Consider the following 6000-nt stretch of genomic DNA (forward strand, 5'->3'; position numbering starts at 1 on the left):
TTAAATGTCTTGGAATGGCCTAGTCAATGCCCAGACCTCAATCCAGTTGAGAATCTGTGGTATGACTTAAATATTGCTGTACACCAGCGGAACCCATCCAACTTGAAGGAGCACTAGCAGTTTGCCTTGAAGAATGGGCAAAAATCCCAGTGGCTAGATGTGCCAAGTTTATAGAGACTTGCAGCTGTAATTGCTGCAAAAGGTGGCTGTACAAAGTATTGACTTTTGGGGGAATAGTTATGCACGCTCAAGTGCAGTTTTTTGTCTTATTTGTTGTTTGTTCACCAATAAAAAATCTTTAGCATCTTCAAAGTGGTAGGCATGTTTTTTAAATCAAATGATACAACCCCCCCAAAATCAATTTTATTTCCAGGTTGTAAGGCAACAAAATAGGAAAAATGCCAAGGGGAGTGAATACTTTCGTAAGCCACTGTAGGCTCGCATCACTGGGTAGCTCCTGGCTGAGTTTCCCTTTGTAGGGAACTATATGCCACTTGTTGAGAGAAATTGTCATTGTTTTTGGGCAGAATTATGTGAGGTATTATGTGTTGTTGTTGGAGGTGCGTCTTGGTCAGTTTAGCTCAGAAAATTCCTCCCTCGTCCATCTGCCTGGGGGGTACGAACAAAGGATCCAATTCGGGAAGTCGTATTCCTTCTTGTACTGCTGATGAGTTACCACTGCTCTGATATCCAAAATATATTTCCGTCTGTATGTAATAACACCCCCCAAAAATCTGGGCTAATAATGTAAGAAATAACACACTCACAAACAAATACTGCAAAGATGCTTAAGAACTAGAAGCAGAGCTGCCATATCTGTTGGCGCCATCTTACCTTCAATACGATATTGTAATATTGAATTGTCGTAATATGGTACAGTATTGTACAGTTGTAATGGTAGAGCAGTGTAAATGTGTATAGTGCACAATGTCTTCTGTTGTTTTATTTATGTTGTAGACCAGTGGTTCCAAAACTTTTTATAGTCACGCACCCCTTCAAACATTCAACCTCCAGCTGCGTACCGCCTCTAGCACCAGGGTCAGTGCACTCTCAAATGTTGTTTTCTGCCATCCTTGTAAGCCTGCCACACACACACTATACAATACATTTAATGAACATAAGAATGAGTGTGAGCTTGTCACAACCCGGCTCGTGGGAAGTGGACCAGGCACAAATAATAATATAATAATAAATAATTTTGCTCTTTACTTAGACATCTTCCATATAAACCTTATTTGTTCATAAAAAATTGTGGATTACTCACCACAGGTTAATGAGAAGGCTGTGCTTGAAAGGATCCACATAACTCTGCAATGTTGGGTTGTATTGGAGAGAGTCTCAGTCTTTTTCCACACACAGTCTGTGCCTGTATTTAGTTTTCATGCCAGTGAGAGCCGAGAATCCACTCTCACATAGGTAGGTGGTTGCAAAGAGCATCATTGTCATAACAGTGCGATTTGCCAAGGGAGGATACTCTGAGCGCAGCCCAATTCAGAAATCTGTCAGTAGCTTCTGATTAGATTCAATTTTCACAGAACCGCTTGTTGCAATTTCGATGAGGCTCTCTTGTTCAGATAATGGACTGGAGGCAGGGCATGAAAGGGATAACGAATCCAGTTGTTTGTGTCATCCGTTTTGGGAAAGTATCTGCGTAATTGCCCACCCAACTCACTCAGGTGCTTCGCTATATCACAGTTGACATTGTCAGTAACTTTGAGTTCATTTGCACACAAAAAAATCATACAATGATGGAAAGACCTGTGTGTTGTTCTTGTTAATGCAGACAGAGAAGAGCTCCAATTTCTTAATCATAGCCTCAATTTTGTCCCGCACATTGAATATAGTTGCGGAGATTCCCTGTAATCCTAGATTCAGATCATTCAGGCGAGAAAAAACATCACCCAGATAGGTCAGTCGTGTGAGAAACTCGCTATCATGCAAGTGGTCAGACAATTGAAAATTATGGTCAGTATAGAAAACTTTAAGCTCGTCTCTCAATTTAAAAAAAACGTGTCAATACTTTGCCCCTTGATAACCAGCACACTTCTGTATGTTGTACAAGCATTACATGGTCGCTGCCCATATCATTGCGTATTGCAGAAAATGCACGAGAGTACAGGGGCCTTGCTTTTACAAAGTTAACCATTTTTACTGTAGTGTCCAAAACATATTTCAAGTTGTCAGGCATTCCCTTGGCAGCAAGAGCCTTGCTCAATCACATTGTTATTTGGCGTATCCCAGACAGCTTTGGTGATACTTGATATAGACTATTGTTTTGTTGTGATGTTTTGTTTTATTCCTGTTTAGATCCCAGAAAGAGTACCGGCTGCTTTTACATATACATTTTATACACATTTTTCATACAGTGGGGCAAAAAAGTATTTAGTCAGCCACCAATTGTGCAAGTTCTCCCACTTAAAAAGATGGGAGAGGCCTGTAATGTTTCATATCCGTGGCCCCATACTGCAGAACGAGCAATGGGGAAGTGTCACGTTTCTTCAAAATCGAACCCAGAAGCAGACCAGGACAAGGAGAGTAGGAAGAAGGTGAGTATTTATTTACAAGTGAATGTGAGTGGGTAGATACATCCAGGTGGCGTAGCGGGCAGCGGTGGTGAGTTGATGGGAGTAAATAGGTGGATCCAATGGGGAAGCGGAATCCTCTGATGACCAGGCGGGAATGGGGTAAATGATCCGGGTGAGTAACTGAAGACAGAACAAACGGAGGTAAGTTGAAGGCAAGCAAGACGTACAAAACAACAAAACAAATTATATCCAACTTGAGGCTGATACTATGGCACAACATACTGTTCATGGCTAACGATCCGGCAGGGAATGGATGTCAGGTCAGAGCTTTTGAAGGGGAGAGGTGATGATCAGGACAGGTGTGCAGATTACTGATGGGATACAGGTGCGGGTGAACATCGATCTCCCAACAAGCTAATCTGCCCGGCAACCAGACAGGGTGCGTTCCAGGACACCGGAAACACACTCCAGGACAGAAACACAGGCAAACACAGACTCAGGAAGCGGGGTTCGTGACAGGGAAGTATATTGCTGATATGGCTAAGTTTCTCAAAACCAATTGAAATCCCCCCAAACGTGTCTGGGCAATTCTATAACATGTCATTTACATCAAAAATAGAGATTTGATTCAGTATATATCCCAGAGACCCTCCAGTCCATTGTTATAGTCCTGGATGGCCGATGCCACTCGCTCCATAGTAAATAAGTCCATGAAGTCCCTTACCAAAGATCCATGCTGAAACAGTGAGGTACGACTTATTGTCTGTTTGACTTATAGGAAGGCAAATGCAATAATGCTTTTTGTGGTTCTAGATTGGATATTGTCCACCCTACTTCTATGTTTTCAAAGTCTGAGGCAGTGGGCCTCCCTTCCGAGAACATTAAGACAACTGCCCCACCATTAATTTGCATATATCATTTATAGTACAATATGTTAAAGTTCAGTCCATGGGCAGAGACATACCTTTGGTTGAATAACTGGGTGAAGCTTGGTGAACCTTTTCCAGAGAAGAGGTATGGCACACACTCAACAATACAAATTAGATAGGTGATGTTATTCAATGACACAAACTCTCAATCATGGTGCCTTGGGCACATTTAAAAATATAAACAGTACAGTCAAAAGTTTGGACAAACCTACTCATTCAAGGATTATCTTTATTTTTGCTATTTTTGACATTGTATAATTATAAAGAAGACATCAAAACCATGAAATAACACATGGAATCATGTAGTAACCAAAAAAGTGTTAAACAAAGTAGCCAACCTTTGCCTTGATGACAGCTTTGCACACTCTTGGCATTCTCTCAACCAGCATCTTGAGGTAATCACTTGGAATGCATTTCAACTAACAGATGTGCCTTCTTAGTGGGATTTCTTTCCTTAATGCGTTTAAGCCAATCTGTTGTGTTGTGACATGGTAGGGTTGGTAAACAGAAGATAGCCCTATTTGGTAAAAGACCAAGTCCATATTATGGCAAGAACAGCTCAAATACGCGAAGAGAAACGACAGTCCATCATTACTTTAACACATGAAGGTCAGTCAATCTGAAAAATGTCAAGAACTTTGAAAAGTTTCTTCAAGTGCAGTCACAAAAACCATCAAGCACTATGATGAAACTGGCTCTCATGAGGACCGCCACAGGAAAGGAAGACCCAGAGTTACCTTTGCTGCAGAGGATAAGTTCATTAGAATATCTGCACCTCAGATTGCAGCCCAAATAAATGCTTCACAGTGTTCAAGTAACAGACATATCTCCACATCAACTGTTCAGAGGACACTGTGTGAATCAGGCCATCACGGTCTAATTGCTGCAAAGAAACTATTACTAAAGGACTCCAATAATAAGAAGAGACTTGCTTGGGCCAAGAAACATGAGCAACAGATATTAGACCGGTGGAAATAATTTGAGATTTTTGGTTCCAACCGCCGTGTCTTTGTAAGAGGCAGAGTAGGTGAACAGATGATCTCCACATGTGTGGTTCCCACCGGGAAGCATGGAGGAGGAGGTGTGATGGTGTGGGGGCGCTATGCTGGTGACAATGTCTGTGATTTATTATCAGGGTCAGAGTATCAGGGTCCTGTAGTATATCCACCGTCATGTTTGTAAAGAAAAACATTTGCCATTGAGTATTGTTTACTCAGTTACCTGCAGGATGGGTTATGCCTTGTCTCACAGTGTTGTCATGTGATGATGCCTCTCTTTACATAAAGGACGAAGTGAGCAGCCCCTTTGAACACCCAGTTCATTCCTGGATGAAGCTCCAGCAACTTCATTCATTTCTGTATACAGTTGAAGTCGTAAATTTACATACACTTAGGTTGGAGTCATTAAAACTAGTTTTTCAATCACTCCACAAAATTCTTGTTTACAAACTATAGTTTTGGCAAGTCGGTTAGGACATCTACTTTGTGCATGACACTAGTCATTTTTCCAACAATTGTTTACAGGCAGATTAATTCACTTATAATTCACTGTATCACAATTCCAGTGGGTCAGAAGTTTACATACACACAATTGTAGACCTCCACAAGTCTGGTTCATCCTTGAGAGCAATTTCCAAACGCCTGAAGGTACCATGTTCATCTGTACAAACAATAGTACGAAAGTATAAACACCATGGGACCACACAGCCATCATACCACTCAGGAAGGAGACGCGTTCTGTCTCCTAGCGATGAAATTACTTTGGTGCAAAAAGTGGAAATCAATCCCAGAACAGCAAAGGACCGTGTGAAGATGCTGGAGGAAACAGGTACAAAAGTATTTATATCCACAGTAAAACGAGTCCTATATCGACATAACCTGAAAGGCCACTCAGCAAGGAAGAAGCCACTGCTCAAAAACCGCCATAAAAAAACCAGACTATGGTTTGCAACTGCACATGGGGACAAAGATCGTACTTTTTGGAGAAACGTCCTCTGGTCTGATGAAACAAAAATAGAACTGTTTGACCATAATGACCATCGTTATGTTTGGAGTAAAAAGGGGGAGGCTTGCAAACTGAAGAACACCATCCCAACCGTTAAGCACGGGGTGGCAGCATCATGTTGTGAGGGTGCTTTGCTGCAGGAGGGGCTGGTGCACTTCAAAAAAATAGATGGCATCACGAGGCAGGAAAATTAAGTGGATATATTGAAGCAATCACAAATCGGTCTTCCAAATGAACAATGACCCCAAGCATACTTCCAAAGTTGTGGCAAAATGGCATAAGGACAACAAAGTCAAGGTATCTGACCTCAATCCAAAGCCCTGACCTCAATCCTATAGAACATTTGTGGGCAGAACTGAAAAAGTGTGTGCTAGCAAGGAGGCCTACAAACCTGACTCAGTTACACCAGCTCTGTAAGGAGGAATGGGCCAAAATTCCCCAAACTTATTGTGGGAAGCTTGTGGAAGACTACCCGAAACGTTTGACCTAAGTTAAACAATTTAAAGGCAATGCTACTAATTGAGCAATGCTACTAATTGAGT

The sequence above is a fragment of the Oncorhynchus kisutch genome, linkage group LG18 (assembly GCF_002021735.2).
Source record: "Oncorhynchus kisutch isolate 150728-3 linkage group LG18, Okis_V2, whole genome shotgun sequence".
Taxonomy (NCBI): domain Eukaryota; kingdom Metazoa; phylum Chordata; class Actinopteri; order Salmoniformes; family Salmonidae; genus Oncorhynchus; species Oncorhynchus kisutch.